The 18,042-nt window shown below is 35.6% G+C and overlaps 1 long non-coding RNA gene across 1 annotated transcript in view; it reads right to left on the reverse strand.

The window, feature by feature from the left end:
* Window positions 1-911: 911 nt before the first annotated feature.
* LOC138915429 (uncharacterized) overlaps window positions 912-18,042 on the reverse strand; it is a 30,360-nt gene continuing 13,229 nt past the window's right edge. Inside the window, exons 4-6 of the long non-coding RNA XR_011421355.1 lie at window positions 4,050-4,141; window positions 3,507-3,708; window positions 912-2,088 (exon numbers count right to left, since the gene is read on the reverse strand). This is a non-coding gene — a long non-coding RNA (uncharacterized lncRNA). The remainder of the gene's footprint in view (window positions 2,089-3,506; window positions 3,709-4,049; window positions 4,142-18,042) is intronic.

Below are 18,042 nucleotides of genomic sequence, written 5' to 3' on the forward strand. Positions count from 1 at the left end.
CACAAATGATAACTCTGTGAAGTGTTGGATGTGTTAAGTAACTTGATTGTGGTAATCATTTCACAATGTATACATATATTTAATCACCATATTGTACATCTTAAAAAATCATGTAGTACACCTAAATATATGTAATTTTTATTTGTGAATCATACTTCAATAAAGCTGCAAAAAAGAGCCTCCTTATTCCCATATCAGAGCATTCAACTACCAGGGAAGCAAAGGAATAATTGTGGGATTTCCAACTTGCTGTATATTATTCTTATGATTTATTTTACTAAAAGCAGAGAATTTAGAAGATTGATGAATTGTCTTTTTGAAATTTTCATTTATTGCAAAACAACGGATGTAACTGTGAGGTTGCAATTTTAGGGTTTATTCTAACTAACAAACAAGAAAACTTCAGGGAGATCCAACAATTCCACAGAGTTTTATTTCCAGGCTAGCTTCTGACACTAAATAATTGACCTCTATCAAAGGAATAAGCCGTTTGGGCTAAGTCCCTTCATCTTAAAATGAAAATGTTGGATTATGTTGTTTTTAATGTGCTTTTTAGCTCTCTCATAGTTTTTAGGAAATCATACTTAATATGTATTTGGATCTTTCTCTGTTTTTCCCTTCTATATAAAACTTTGAAAAATGGTGATATTTGGCATTTATTTGCCCAATGAATTAAATTTTGTAGAACTAATAATAAGAAATAACAATTGAACTATTGGATTATTACTGATTTATATAACTAAGAATGTCTATATGAAATGAGTACTTTAAATTGCGAATTTTACCCACACTTACATCATGTTTTAATTTCATTTTTTCTACTGAATTTGATCTAATTCATTTATATATATGTCATCTACAATATTTTACATACTTATGGGTTGTATTTTAAAGAAACATTCCAGCACATATTCTAGACAAAGGTCTTTGTTAGTTTTATGTTTTTTCCATATCCAAATGTTTAAAGACATTTCTCATATAAAAATTTACATGGGGGATTTTGAATGACATAATGGACAATGTCTTCGGCAACAGTCGTGAAATAGATGCTGAAACAGTTCCCATACGGCTGTTTCTTGTGGAACCCTTAACAAAAGAAGAATATATAGCATTCTAATACAAGTCAATAAGCATGATTCTGATGTGGAAGAAAACAGCATTTGTCGAAAGGCCATTATGTGCCAGGCATTCTACATTCATTATCTCAACTATTTCAATATCATTGAGAGATGGGTAGGACATCCCAAGAGAGCAGTGGAGAAAACAGCCAAGGGTAACAGATCTAATATTGTCCAGACTGGGACGTGAATCTAGGTCTATCTGACTGTAAAGTCTGCACTCTTTCCATCCGGTAAAAGTATGTCTACTGCCCTTCTAAGATCCTGGTTGTTTAAAGATGATACTGACAATTTCTGGAGGGGTGGATGACTTTATTCCATTAATATCAAATTTTTGTATCCATCAGGGCTTGTTGAAACAAACACTGTTGGACTTCAGTGCCAGAGGTTCTGATTCAGTAAATGGATGGCAGGGTCCTTGAGTTTTCATTTTTAACACGTTTCAAGGAGTTGGGCTGTTATGTCATGGTGACTATGCTTTCAGGACTACTGGTTGAAATTAATGTGCTCCAGTGTATAGCATGTAGTTCCAAAGAAAGCAATTTATAACGAATTGATAATCTTTTATAGAAATAGAGAACTCAAATCAATGAAATAATAATCATAAACAGCAAGGGAATTATTATTTCCTTAATTGTAACACATAGAGCAAGGATTAGTTACTGTTGAGAATTACTAGGTAACAGGTATTAAGCTAAATGCTGTATGTAGAAGATGATGTCCTTGAGATACATACAAAGTAAGCATAGAGAAAGCGAAAGTTATGGCATGAGTGTAAGCTTCGCAAAATGAGGAGTCTGTTAGCTAAGGAATTTGCGCGAAGGAATTGGGCAATGCTCTGTGTAACAGCCAGAAGCACAAACATCGACCATCGTCTCACTCTCCAGATGAGGATTATTTTGATAAATATTTGACTGCAATTATTCTGATTTGTCTTCCAGTCCACCATTAGTTTTTTTTTCTTCTCTCCCTAGAGAAAAGAAAGAAAAAAGTTTTAAAATAGCTTTTCTTCCTAAAAATGTATATTCTTATTTTCCTCTGTTACAGTTCTGTATAACTCTCCTCTATCTCACTCTTATTCTCAAAATACTCTTCACTTCTCTTGTCTTCCTAAACCTTAAATTAGTGGTGTTCTCTAGAGTTTTATGTTCAACTTCTTTCTATTTTCTCTATAAACCTCTCACCCATCTATCAGTTCTAAAACTTTTCATGATTGTTCGTATATTTATGCTTTTGAACTTTCTGATTAATGTTCCTAGGTTGTCCTTTATCCTTCTATCTTCCAACATATTACTGTTCAGCTCAATTGTCACTCCTACAATTCCTTTAAAATTTTTCCTCTGTAATCTAAATACACTTGAATGCACCTTAAATATTGGTCTCCATCAATTTGTATTATGCTGATTTTTTTATGTTTCTGTCTCTTCCAAATGACCTTAAAGAGCAGCTCGCATGCTTTCTTAATCTTTGTGCCCTTACCTTTATGACCTCAGAGAATATCTACTACACTCAAGCAATGTAATGATAAATAGTTGATATTGTCAGCAAATTACAAATAATATATAAATATGCTCTCACTACAACATGATTAAAGCCTTTTTTAATAGGAATAACTAACATATTGGAGGTGCACTTATTTTGCCATCTATACTATTTAATGCTAGACTGACTGCTGTCTAGAATATTGCTCTACATTACTTGAATCTCTCTAGGCTATATTTGTTTTCCATTTCATTGTCGAATTTGTTCTATTGGTGCAGAAGCCTTGAGAAGAGTTCTATTTTGCAAAAGATTACACTAGTAAATAGATGTAGTTAGAATTAAGGTGAAAGGAGATCTAGATATATAGTTAAACTGGTATTGAAAACCAACAGGTCTAATGTAGGGCCAAGTTCATGCAGGTGCAGCGAGTAGGTACTTAAACATAGATGGGTTAGAAGCAAGCGGTATAGCAATGGAGAGCAGAGTCTCAGACATGGCAATAGGGATCTGGAACCAGATATTCTAGACCCAAGTTAAGAGTATAGACTCTTGAGTAGAAGAATAAAAACAGTTTGATCAAGTGGAAGCTTGTCTCGTTTTGTGACTCACAAGTGAACCTCCCCTACCTATTGTTAGCATTTGTCCTAGATTTGTGTGCAGAAGTCAAGTGAGATAAGACTTCTGAATTACGGCTAGAGGGAAAAAATGTCAATGAATTGCAGACATATTTTGGCATCCTTTCTTTAGCTGTTATGTGTATAACACACGGTTTTAAACCAGAAGGATCTGTATCATCTTACTCATTTTTATGGCCTAGTACACAGCTCGTGGAAGATTCTTAATAAATGTTGTATGAAAGAATAAATAAGTAAATGAATAAAATAATAAAAATACTCGGCTTCTCACCTCCATACGTTCTCCTCAGTTTTCTTATACAAAATTCCAGCAATGCCCTCAACCCGCAGGTTTTTGTTTGTTTTTAATTTTGCACTTTCCTGCTGACAGCAGTGCCTTAGGATCTGTTGCACTATTTTCCAGTGAATTATAGGCTCGGGATGACCTTATCAGTTCCTCTGATCCATTATTTTGCCTCAAGGCAGCACTAACACTAAATAGACAGAAAGAAAGTATGGAACATTTTCAGTTTTCTGTAAAAGCTTACTTGTTTTACCCCTCAAAATAACATACTTCATATTTTCTGGTAGCAATTTTAAAAAGAGTTAAGAACAATGTAAGTGAATAAGTATCTTTTCTTTTTGGTTGATTATTTCATGAAAAATAGTACAAGATAGTACGCAGATACATACATATAATAGTGTATGAATTTTATACCTAAAGAACATATTTGTGAGATATATCAATTATTTATACATTAAATATATTAATTACAGTTCTCATATTAATTAAAATGTTTAAGCATTTTAGAAGAAAATGAATTTTTTAAGTTACTGAATTTTTGCTTAGTTCCAAGTATTGTGCTTGACCCAGGTACAAATTCAGGCAGGACCAAATTCTTGCTTTCAGTGATCATAAACTTTATCCTGGAAACAAACACACAAATAAGTTTAATATAATATTGTAAATAAACAAATAATATATATAAGTATAAATCGCTTAGCCTGCACAGGAATTCTTAAATTATTCTGGGTTTGGGTAGGTTGGTAGAAAAAAGGTCAGAGTAGATTTCAAGGAAAATGATGATCTGGAGTTGAATGTTGAATGAGCAATGAGTTAGCCAAATAAAGATGAAGCTTATCTATCCATTTTTCTACATTTCCATGTTCACTACCACCATCCCAGCCCACATCCTCGTGCACCTATATTATTTAAAATGCTTTTTAGTCTCTTGTCTCCCTACAAACCATTATCTCTAAGGCTGCAAAAACAAAAAAAAATGATGTTGTCAAAATGTAAATAAGACAATGCCACTACCCTATATGTTTTGCAATAACTTCTTGGAAGTTAAAACAAGATTCAAATGCTTGATGGCTTACATAATGACCTAAAATATTGACAAAAAACTATGGCCTCTGCCTATTCCTCCTTCTCATTGCTCACTATACTTAGGCAATCTGAATTTTTTTCTCATTCTCAAAAAGTCAAAACTTGTTTCCTGCTTAGAGATTTTAGATTTATTTCTCCCTCTGCATTAATTAATAAGTTATTCAGGGCTAACTCTTAGAGGCTCTAAAATATGACCCCGTTTTTTGGACATTCTTCTTATAGATAGTTCTCTGTCTTAGCCTTCTGAATCAAGGGGCTAGTTTGACCAATAGAGTGTGATAGAAGTGGTGCTGTGTAATATCTGGGGTTGCATATGATGCAACTTCCATATTTTTGGATGGAACACTCATGCTTGGGTCTTGAGCTGTCATGTACGAAGTCCAACTTTTGTGAGGCTGCCTTGCTGTGAGGAAGCCGAGACACGCGGAGAGTCCACTATTATATACTAATCAGCGGTAGAGGTCTTCGAGTCCTTCCAGCCACGGTACCATAAATATGAGTGACTGAGCCTTTAAATCATCTCAGTTCTTAGCCATTCAGTCATCCTCAACCTTCCAGTCTTTCAAGTTGAAGTCCCAGATAACATGAAGCAGGTGACAAAAAATCCCACCCTGCCATGTCTGAATTTTCCACAAAATTGATTTGCATAAAAAATTGATTTTTAAGCTATTATATTTTGCTATAATTTGTTATGCAATGATAGTAACTGATATATCATATAAATCTTATTGCAATAACACCTCCTCAGAAAAGACTTTCTGACCAATTTATTTAAAATTGTCCCCCATTGTCAAATTTCATTAAACATAATAACTATGCAATTTATCATAGAAAGAACTCAAATGTGTATCAACAATTGAATTAATTAATAAAGGTTTATATATTTACATAGTGGAATATTATATAATAATTAGAATAAAAGATCCAAATATGCATGAACCCTCCAAACAAAATGTTGAACTTAGAGTTAAAGAGGATAAATAATGCATGTAGGTATTCCCTGTGTTCCTTAGGTACCAAGACTCACCTTCCTATAAAGCAAAAGAAATGAATATTCTTCCTGCCACATTTGCTATTTTATTTACTTCCACAATAAGAAAAGTGAAAGGCAGAGAATTTAAGTCGTTTGTCAAATTTGTGCAATTAATAATTGTCAAGACTGCAATATGAGCTTCTTTTTGCTTCACCATATTACCAAACTTATCTCTTGTTGCATTAGCATGATTTCACTTATCAAATATACCATTTACTGCTTTGCACTCAAGTTACTTTTTCATATATTCATATATTTCTCAGGAGTAGTATAGGGTATTAATGTATGCATATTCAATAGATAAATTTATAATTTCTTTTTCCAATCATATTATAACTCTTTCAATAGCAGGAATGACTTCATAATACTTATACACCTATATAACATGTGTGTATGACATATAAGTAGTTAATACATATTTATTGTTTAACTGATCGTGTAACAATTAGAGAACTGTTACACTATTCATTCATTGATGCTATACATGCTTACATAATAAACTATGTATCTCTGGCTCTCACATCCTCCCACAACTGATGAAATTCTAACCACCTCCCCCTCAAAAAAAGAAATTGGAAAGTCTCATGTGCTTAAAGCAGGGCGACTTGGAGTACATCATGTGTGAATACAATATACACTCTTTCAGCTTTGATGTAGCATCTGTCCTTTTTTCCTCTCCTGATCTAGACTTCTTTCATATTATATCCACCGAAGTCTTGTCTACTGACAAGAGCTCTTTTTACACCAGTGACCACTGTCATTTCACACCATAAGGATGCTGACCTCTAAGACAGAGGTCCTGTTTCCCAATGCCCCAAATGCTCCTCTTTTACCTTTCTTCTTTGGTACCCCTCACTACTGATGTAAAATTCATGCCAAACTGGGATATTTTATTTACCCATACAATGCTTTTCTCCTAAATGTCTGTCCAAGCCCTTATTTATTTAGACACAGGTATTCTCACCATTGAATCAGACAAGTGCGACTTACAGCACTACGCAGTTTAAACAGGAAATCTAAGTGCCTTTCGTATAAACAGAATGATAGCTCCCAATGTGCCATCTTCTGATATGCCTTTGTCTAGATTCATTTTCTTGTACTAGTTTTATAACCAACACAGTCAAAATAGAGCAGCGTGATAATTAAAAAGTAACAAAGATAGGTGAGTGGGGTTCAGTGTGGATTTCTTCTCTTATTCAAATATTTCCTTATCTTCAAAGTAGAATTGGAAATATCATCCATCAGATTATCTCAAACTTGCCATATGATTTAATTAGTTAGTTAATGTGGACTTCTAAATGTGTGTACTTCTATTTTTACAGGAAGGGTTGATATAAAAGAAGCTCTCTGTTTAAATTAACTAAAGTCTTTCATCAATCTCTGCCCAAATGTGCACAGGAGAACACTAAAACAAATAGCCTTTATGTGATAGTGCCGTGAATTCTGGGGAGAATCAATAAATATTCATTGCAACATTAATTGAGTCATTTGAAGTGAACACACATAGGGCACTTCCTGGGTGTCACTTGCTTAAACTGTTCATTTATTATCAATCCAGGATTAAGAAAAAAAAAAGCAGGCTTACAAGACAACTGCAAAACAGGAGCACAGGACATGACATAAATATTTGGAGGCTCCTCTGAGCAAAATAAGGGTAGATTCTTGTGGATAACAGGTATAAGGGCACTGTCTTCAAGAAGTCTGTGAACTCTCTAAACTGGCATGTAAGTAGGTGTGAGTAAATATGTGCATTTTTTCTGAGGAGAGATTCTATCACTTTTAACAAGTTCTTTACAAAGGTCATGGGTCATTATTCTACTTCTTCAATTCTACCATGAGCCCGTCTAGGTCTGTTTTAGTGACTTATGCATATGCCCTATCTATAGTAAGGGATCAAAAATAGCATACTTGCATTATTAATTCTCATTGAGAAATAGAACGCAGAAAGTCCTATTTCCACAGGACTTTTTGTTTCTCTAATCCATGTTTTCTAGTTATTGGAAAGTCCTCATGTAGAGATTGCTGATTTAGTGGATATTCCATGACAGAGCGGATAGGCTATATACTTTGCAATTATGGGACCCAGCAATACTAGGGAGAGTAAATGACGAAAAAAGTAATAAATACTTAAGCTACCTTTGAAGTAACTAAATAAATATAGAGAATGATAATCATTAGAGATGTTGTGGACAGGCTTAAGGAGTAGAATCAAGCAAATAGATAAAATCATTTTTGGAAAAATCAAATTTATTGAAAACAGAAGAAGATCTTGTATAACTTTGATAATAATAAAGAAATAGTTGAGGGCTGGCCCAGTGGCACAGTGGTTAAGTTCACCCGTTCCGCTTCTCGGCGGCCCGGGTTTTGCCAGTTAGGAACCTAGGTGCGGACATGGCACTGCTTGGCAAAAGCCATGGTGTGGTAGGCATCCCACGTATAAATAGAGGAAGATGGGCATGTATGTTAGCTCAGGGCCAGCTTCCTCAGCAAAAAGAGGAGGATTGGGAGTAGTTAGCTCAGGGTTCATCTTCCTCAAAAAAAAAAAAAAAATAGTTGAATAAATGGCACTGAAGAATATGTAAACATGTAATTATAATCTGAATAAACTCTTGAATTACTAATATGTGGGGGAAATTCAACAGCACAGCTAAATATAAGCCTTCATTCAGAGGGCTGCAGTGTGAGAACTCTGGAGGAGCGTTCTGCCTTGGGTAAGAAAACAAGGACTTTGATAAAGCTTTATCAAAAGTTTAGTTAAATATCAGGAATAGTTGATCAAAATGGTTTTTGGAAGAGGAGGAATTGTTCTTGTGATTTAGCAGTGATTGTGCAATTTGATTTTGGTGAGATGTGGGCAGAGCAGTTTCAAGAGTTAGGGTCCAGTGCAAGAGGGATGGGGAGGAGCAGCTGCAGAGACCAAAGGAATGAGAGGGCCACACTGGATCTCTCTCTGGGTTCCTGACAAATCCATGGCTGCCCTAAGGTGTACTATCCACTGGGAGGAGAAAGTGGTTGGTGGAGTTTAGAATCTTACAGCAATGGATAGAAATGTGTACGAGAGAGAAGGAGTTGGTAGGAGTTCAGTCTAGTAGCAGGAAAATGTCTGAATGGCATGAGAGAGTAAGAGGTTATGTGGAGATCTTAAGATTTAAGTTGGCAGAAGTCTCAGTTAACTTGGAGGTTGCTGTAATTGTACATAAATAGAAAGGTAGGCTTTTGCTAGAGCCAATAAAGAAGGAGTCTCTGATTTTTATTGTCCTGTTGAAATAGAACCCCAAATCTTATTATGACCTTTCCTGTACAAATAGGAAGAAAGTTTCATGGCAATGGGGAAGTTAAAGAGCAATGGGATTTTAAAAGGGAATATTTAATGTTAGAGAACACAATCTTTAATAAGTCTGTACAGGGCAAGAACTTAAGTGTGACAGTTTTTGCCAAATCATATATAGGGCTAGCCTGTTCAGAAAAGTTAGGAATCCAATTTCAACAGTATCCTATGAGATGCCTTTGGGTAATTATCCAGGAAAAGTCAAGAATAATATCCAATCCTTGAAGAAAAAGAAACACTCCAATATGTATGTCAGAGAGAGGCATAGACAATGGGCCACAGCCCTTCAATAGTCTTGTTTTCAAATGAGCATTGAGCCAGTTTCAGCAAAGGAATAGCCAGATCAGTTGAGATTCTTAAAGGTTCACTGTTCACTCATGCATCTCATACCTTCTTTCTTTGAGCCAGATGCTATCGTGGTCAGATTTAAATTCTGAGATGTTGATAGTGGAGGCCTCAGACAGTAAATAGTCAGTCTGTGACATTACTAAATTATAGTCTAAGGATTCTTTCCCTGGATGTTCCAGAAAGAGACCTTCTGGTCCATATTTTATAGAAGTATGCTGTATGCAAGACAGTTCTATTATAAAAAGATTCAGCAGACATTTACTGCCTATCAACTAGTAAGGAAGCCCAGAGAGGCAGGCAGTGGCTGAGACAAATGTAGAATATGAAGGTCTCTTGAGATTCTTACCTCTAAAACCTGTTTGCTACTCAAAGGACGAATGATGGAAAAGTAATAAGGTTTATTGCAGAGAGGGTAGACCCAGTATCAAATAAAAATAGAACATTTTCTATTTGCAATTGCTTAGAAATGTCTCCCTTTTTTATTAAGGGAAACTGTGGGCTTACCAGAGCACTAATTCCTCAGAGGGGTGTCATTCTGTCAAAGTTTGTCCCTTGTCTATTTAGATCAGGTCTTTCAAGTGGAGGCAGGGTAATTGTCCTTTTGGTGACTATTTTCTTTACAATAACTACAGGTATATTTGTCTATACTGATTTAGACATGTACTTGTACATGAGTTTATTGAAATGCGTAATCAGAAGATATGAATTAAAGCTTAATTTTCCTTTCTTTCTAAATGAAAATGTTTTCTAAGTGTTCATCAATCTCTTATAATTCAAATAGAGGGGTAGTCGGCCTCCTATCTTCTGTTTTCTAAATAAATCTGTTATTTCAGGATTAAGACCATCAGCAAAGAAAGTGGATAGCAGAGTTGTAATATTTTCTCCCTGAATGAAAGTGGAATATTCTCTGAAGGCAGAAATGAGATGGCCTCTAAAATCTGTGAGCTATTTTTTCCCCCTTTACAGCATTGGATATTGATCAATCAATATTGACAGTGAAGATCTCAGTGTCAGATATTAAAAGGTCTTCTCCTACTTTTATATTCTTTTCGTATCTACCCATGGTTAAATTTTGATACATATATTTGATGTATTTTGGTTGTCAATCCATCCTGCCTTCTCTAACCAGCTGTTTAGAAATATCTCTTGTGCCTGTAAAATGATAGATTCAATTCTAGGCTCTCTATAAGCTTCTAGAACTATCCTATATTCTCCTGTGAACTTTTATCCTTCCTCATGAGAGGTTGGAAAGTTTTTAACTAAATTATACAAATCTAATTTTAACCAAGATTTTATGTTATAAGATAAGCAAGGTAGGCCGTCATCTCTGACTACGATATAAGACATTGAGAAGGGATATTGTCCAAGGAGAGCGTGTGGTGGAGGAAGGAGACGAGGGCCTGGTGAAAGTGCTGAAGGGGCAGAAGTTACAAATCAATGGTATAGGAGGCAGCATTCTAGATGGCCCACGTGACCTCCTGGTGTGATTTCTGTGATTACATTATTTTACATGACAAAAGGGACTTTGCATATTTGATTAAGGTTGCTAATCAGTTGATTTCAGATATGGAGAGTATTAGGATGGGCCTATTCTAATCACCTAAGACCTTGAAAAATAGATAATTTTCTTTGGCTAGTGACAGAAAGGGAAGTCAGAGGCATTTGAAGCATGAGAGAGAATGAATGTGCCATTGCTCGATTGGAGATGGAAGGTGCCTTGAGAGAGGAAGGTAGGTGGCCCCTAGAAGCTGAGAAAAGCCCCCACTTGACAGCCAACAAGGGAATCAGGACCTCATTCTTTGAATAATTACTCAATCATTCCTGAATACAGTAAAGAACTGAATCCTGCCAAGAGCCTGAATGAGCCTGGGAATGGATTCTTCTCCAGATTTCCCAAATAAATTGCAGTCTGGCAGACAACTTGACTCTGACCTTGTGAGACCTTGAACAAAGGACCTAGCTGAACCCACCTGGACTTCTTACCTACAGATCAGTGAGATAATAAAGGGATATTATTTTAAGGTGATAAGTTTGTGGTAGGTGATTTGTTAAGCAGTGACACAAAATTAATATAAATGGTGAAGAACGAGTCTAGGTAAATGGGGTGTGGTTGGTGGCCAGTCTGGAGTTGAATCAGAAGAGGGAAAGGAAAGTTTGAGTTTTGGTTTTACATTCTCCATATTTTTATTAGCCTTTTACAAGGAGTCCCGCAGGGAAGCAATTTTAGAATTTTTCTATCTTTTAGAGGCATTTTCGTATAAAAAAATAATTATGCTGTCCATGGAATATTTGGAGTCTTTGAACGCTTTGTGATAATTAATAAACAGAAATCTCAGTTAAAATGGAGCTGGGAGGCCAGAAATGGGAACCCTTCTGCCCTATGACAATGGCAGAGCCTGACAAGAAGAAGAAAGACTTCCTCTTCTTGTGCAGCAAGAGCTCAGTCAAGAGAAATTGTCACCACTAAACCAGTGAAAAGCCGCCATACTCGGAACTCTCATTCCTCAGAGGGACTCTGTTTACCATAGCCCTCCTAACTTCCTCTTCCTCACTACAAAAGAGTTTCTCCTCGCCTGTTGCTTGGAACTTGCATGTGGCTCTCTGTGGTTGCAGATCCCAAATTGCAATTCTCTGTTGATCCTGAATAAATCCATTTTTGCTGGAGAAATAACTGACTGTCTATTTGTTTAAGGTCAACACCTTTAGATCTAAGATGAGACATAGATGAATTACTTATTCCCATGTGAAGTTCCCCAAAGTGGACACTGAAATTTTAAATTATCGTTGGTAAAATCCTGTAAGAGATTAAATATTTAGTGCAATAGCACCATAATATTGGTACATGTAAGGTGCTGGACAGTAAATGGGAGTTTCATTGAATAACTGTTGATTGCCCATATCAAAATAAAGAGAACAAAAAAGGGATGGCTCAGAACATCCCATTAATCTCAGTTTAACATCTCGCTTCATCCATGGGAGTCGTGAATAGTGAAATGATTTAAATCAAGAGGTCTATGCCAAGAACTCTAAAGAGAAAGAGTCAAGGTCTAGGTGGTGCTCAACAGAAAGAGGTGGAGCACTAGTCAGAAGCAGAATCTGAGGGAGGAAGATAAGGAGGGTATATATCCTGCGCTCTAGCTCTGAAGAAGCGGCCTTGGCTGAGCGGCAGCAGAGCCAGTCCCCTCCCAGTCACAGCAGAATCTGTGACAGCACATTAACTAGAGCACCCTTAGGCATATGCTTTTATTCAGAATGCCACAGTCTGACAAGGACCTAGAAGGATTGGTCTACCTTGGGGAAGAAAGGTAGACTCTAGCCAGAGGGGTCAGCTGAAGTTCAGCCAGTTTCTGTAATAGTTATTCAAAAACAGTTCTCAGAAGAGGGATGAATTGTTCTTGTACTTTAGCAGCTGTTATGTGGGCAATCTGGGTTTAGCAAAAAACGTGGAGCATGGGGAGGAATAGTTGTGGGGCCTAAGGTTACCCAAAGGTCATGCTGGACATTTTTCAGTCAGTAAGGATCTTTCACAAATAAAAAGTTCATAACATATCCCAGAGAGAAAATTATATGAATAATCTACAAAGAATATATATCACAAGGGCACTGGCAAATACCAAAACTATCATTTTCTGTCTTGCTGAATATGTGAATAAACTGACATCTGGAATAAACAGTACTAAGTATTGAGGTTAGTTATTTTGGCTTAGGTTATTACGAGATCAGTTTGTCATTTTTTTTCTTAGTTTCTATGTGATTGGAAGTTTTTTTAAATTACTAAGTATGCACCACTATTAAGCCAATAATATTGCATTAAAATTACATTGACAGATATAATTTTTTTATTAAAGTAATTATTTCCTCTATAAATGATGCCTATGTCATTTTGATTTTAGTTTTCCTTGTTAATTTTGTCACTTTTATGCATTTTTAAAAATTTTTTTCTGTTTAAATTTTTGGCTTTCTTTTCTACATTCTTTAAATGAAATCTTTTCCTTCTATGCTGTTTACAATAACAGAAAGTTAGAGTTTTAGTTCTTCATAAAAAGGGATTACATAGCAACATGCAGAGCTTCTAAAATTGGTGCACGTCTTACGTATACTATAATACCACACATAATAGTATAATTCTATAATCCATTTCTGGGAGAAAATAGTAATATATCCATAGGCTTCCCTGCAGTAACAATAGGGATTCTGCTCATGTCCATAGGTGTAGGGATTTAAAATACCTAAACAGAAACACCACTTTTACCTTTAAAGTTAGATTTCCTCTTGTGAATCCTGATCCAATTTTAAGAATGCATCTCTCTTTCTCTCTCTCATAGATGTATAATCTGTGTGTTGAATGCTATTTAATGACAATGAATGATGAATGATTATTTATAAAGGATATTTAAAAAGCTATATGTCAATGTTATCAGTAGTTGTTTCCAGAAGAGTTGAGTTACTGATTTTCAAAAATTTATTTTTAATTAAATTTTATAATTTCATATGAAAAGAAGCCTTTGTTTTGTAAAAGTAATAAAAGAAACAATAAATAAAACAAAAATGAGAGATTTCACTTTTTTCTGTTTTTTGGTGAGGAAGATTGGCCCTGAACTAACATCTGTTGCCAATCTTCCTCTTTTCGCTGAAGAAGATTAGCCCAGAGCTAACATCTGTGTCCATCTTTCTTCATTTTCTATATGGGATGTTGCCACAGCCTGGTTTGATGAGCGGTGTGTAGATCTGTGCCTGGGATCTGAACCCGTGAACCCCAGGCTGCCAAATCAGAGTATGCAAACTTCATCACTACAGTAGTGGGCCTACCCTGCATTTAAATTTTTTAGATAGTTTTTTTTCTGAATACATGTAAAGCCAAATGTGCCTTCTCACTATTTTTGTAGAAAGTCTTTGCTTTGATTTCATTGCCCTTTCATTTTCAGTAAATTAACTGAACTACTTGTTCCCATACAGTGTGTAAATTCTATTAGAGTCTCCGTTTGTGAATTCTCAACTTACATAATAAAACCCTTTCAGATTCTCTATTAATATCACTGAGATTATCGTAGGTGTATTGGAAGTTATCTCTCACTTTTCTTTTTTTGACTCAAAAAGTTGCATTTTAGTGAACTCAATTCTTAAACTAGTTAAGGTCAAAGTAAGAAAGGTTTTAATGAGTGATTATATAACCTTTTGGAAAAAAAGAAACAGTAAGATACAGGGTCATTTTTTCCATTATAAAAGAGCCCTTATCATCTGCATTAACTGAGACAGAGACTACCTCTGATAATCAAAATCTTGCTTAATCAGAAGCGACTGGGCTGCTCATTCTCCGGAAGCTGAAGATCCACGATGACAATGGCGTCAGGGATACTTCACAGAAAACTGTAGATTAAAGGGGCTACTGACACATTATCAAAACCGAAGGAGGAAGTGGGACGTGTCACAGACAACTCGTCTTTTTTGGTACCAACTTTCAGAAAGGTGAATACTACAAAAGCTTGCTCAGATAAATTATTTCTAGCATAATTTTTGCTATCACGAATAGACTTTTATGTCTATATGGTCCTTAATGGAGCTTCACATATTTTCACATACATTATTATCATCACAAACATCTGCTTCTGATATAACCACCGGTGTCCTCATCGTAAAGCTGGGAACGTGAACCAGAGAGACAGACAGTTGCAATATCACTCCAGCCACCAAAACCAACCAACCAAAAGCTTGGCTTTGAAAGGGTGCTTTTTGTCTCTAAGTCTAATCATCTTGAACTCAACTTATATGCCACTTAATATTCCTCTAACATTTTCATGACCCAGATCTCTTCATTTCTTTTAGTCTGACCCTGAGTCATACTGTGGCTGGCATCACCATCAATAAGGAATTGCAAGTTCTTTTTTTTTCCTTTTTTTCTTCTTTTTTTTCCTTTTGGGAAGCACTGCTCTCGTTAGCCACTTATCCCTACTTAAGGATCTTAATTAGTTATTTATGTAAAATAACTTATGCAAGTACACACAGCCAAACAAGGCATTCAAAAGCATTCTCATGAGCAAATTGATATGCCATTCACACAAGCTTCTGTATTATCTTTTATATAACTAAAATCTTTGTAGGGGTATTTATGATGTTGCCCTTAATGGTTCTGTCTAAGCAGTAAAAATATAAACTCTAGATGGTTCATTTGCAGCAGAAAATACCCACCCACCAAGCCCTGCCACCTCCACAAAAAGGCTAACCACTTACTTACCAGGTCAGCTTTCTCGAAGAGAAGTGCTTTTAAAAGTAGTCTTTGGGGGCCTTCCCAGTGCACAGTGGTTAAGTCTACACACTCTGGTTCAGCAGCCCACAGTTCGCTGGTTCCATTCCCGGGCACAGACCTACACACTGCTTATCAAGGCATCCTGTGGTGGCCTCCTAGATATAAAATAGAGGAAGACTGGCACAGAAGTTAGCTCAGCAACAATCTTCCTCAAGCAAAAAAGAGGAGGATTGGCAATAGATGTTAGCTCAGGGCCAATCTTCCTCACCAAAAAAACAAACAAACAAAAAAAAACAGGTCTTTGGTTCTCTTACAACTGTGCAGTAGTGCTGTGGGCCTTTTTGGGGGTGTAGCACTGAGGAAAATTCTGGGGATACTTTTTCTTCAACAGAGTATCTTCAGTTTGACCATTTTAGATCGTGAGTTCTGAATGTGATTTCATTGGGAGGAGAAGAATTGTACTGCTAAAATATAAAGTTTGGAAAATAATATTTTACACCATAGACTGAAAAGGAAGACAAGATGATGAATCAAACTTTGTATTAATTTCCGAAAACATGTAGATGCTATTTCTTCCTCTTTTCACTTTTTCTTTAATCTTCATCAGTTTATTTCTATAATCAATGTGGGACCAATATAAAAATACATTATTTATTTTACATGTGTTTAAAATCAATATTTTACAAATATAAATATTTAATTTTTATTTGAGTCCAGCAGAACTAAATTTTAAAGAACATTATCTGCTTTGTAGCTGAAGAAATAGAAATATTGATATTACCTTCTTCAAATATCGTGTGCTTTAGGTTTGCCAATATAAAATTAAAACTAGCTAAATATTATTATTGGGGTTTTTTTGGTGAGGAAGATTGGCCCTGAGCTAATAACTGTTACCAATTTTCTTCTTTGTTTGCTTGAGGAAGATTGTTATTGAGCTAATATCTGTGCCAATCTTCCTCTACTTTATGTGGGATGCTGTCACAGCATGACATGATGAGTGGTGCTGGGGGATCCAAACCTGTGAACCCCAGGCTGCCAAAGCAGAGTGCACAAACTTAACCATTATGCCACTGGGCTAGTCCCCTAACTAAATATTTTTTTTATATTTGTTTTGATAAAATTAACTGTGTACAAGCTATTTGCAAGAAAGTGAGCTAGAGCCCCTGTTGTATATAGAGATCAATGGTCACAAGCTGGGTTTCCACCTTTGAGGGTCAGCATTTTAATGGAAAACACCATCATTTACTAAAATACAAAATCAGATTAAGAGTATTTGAAGAAGAATGTGATATGCTCTAATTTGATTAAAATCCATAAAGTCAGGGAACATATAAAGTTTTTATTCACACTACTGTGTGATCGGCAACTAGTTAGCACTAAAAATGCCAGCTGAATGAATGTATTATTTTTAGAAATAAAACACTAACAGCAACTTAGCAGAAAGGCTAGTTTTAGGAGTTTGTTGTAGTTGTCTAAGTGAGTAAAAATGATATCTGATATGGGAAAATGGTAGAGAGAAGAAAAAGAGAGAAGGAATTTGATATTTCCAGACACAAAGCCAACCACATTTACCAAATTATTGGCTGTGTGTTTAGTCAAGCTCACTCTGAGGTGGATTCCAAAAAGACCAACTAAAAGGGTCAACTATTATTCATACTGTATTATGCTAGTTTGTTTGCCGGTGGATGGAGAAGGAGCCAAAGGAGGAAAGGCTAAATGCCATATGGGCAGAATAGGGCTATGGAGGAAATGAAAGCTGGATAATGGATAACAGTGAGACAGCAAATGTGGAATTATCCAGGGAATCCGTTCCAGGAAGCCCTTGAGTTGGTTATCCAACCAGAAGAGAAGGGAAGAGCAAAATTGAAGAAATAAATTACAGAATGCTTCAGACCTCTTATAAATATGAAAGTAGACATTTTAAATTTTAAATTATATTTTGAATGGTTCTATGAAGATTGTTATAATGTGGGAAAACAAACAAAGGCATACTTACTATAGTCATAAGCTGCATAATGGTGTTTCGGTCAACAATAGACCACATATGTGGTCCCATAAGATTAGTACCACATGGCCTAGGTGTGTAGTAGGCTATCCCGTTTAGGTTTGTGTAAGTACCTCTATGATGTTCACATTATGACCACATCACCTAACAATGCATTTATCAGAACGTATCCCCATTGTTAAGCAGTGCATGACTGTATGTTCTCTTATCAGATTTGCTCATTTGATAATTATCATTAAATATTACTTTGATATTGTGGAAAACTCCATAAAAGACAAAGAAATAATTTGTTCATGTTCTTCCTTCCTTCCCTCTCTCTTTCTCTCTTTGTTCTTTTTGTCCAGTGTAAATAGAGATCTCTAGAATCTAGTCAACAGTAGTATTTTCCACATAAGGAAATAATTTCCAAGATATTTTGTTTTTAATTGTGTGTGTGTGTTACAAAGATTATTATTTTGTTGTATTGGCCATGTCTTCCTC

This window comes from Equus caballus, chromosome 9, assembly GCF_041296265.1.
Source record: "Equus caballus isolate H_3958 breed thoroughbred chromosome 9, TB-T2T, whole genome shotgun sequence".
Lineage (NCBI taxonomy): Eukaryota > Metazoa > Chordata > Mammalia > Perissodactyla > Equidae > Equus > Equus caballus.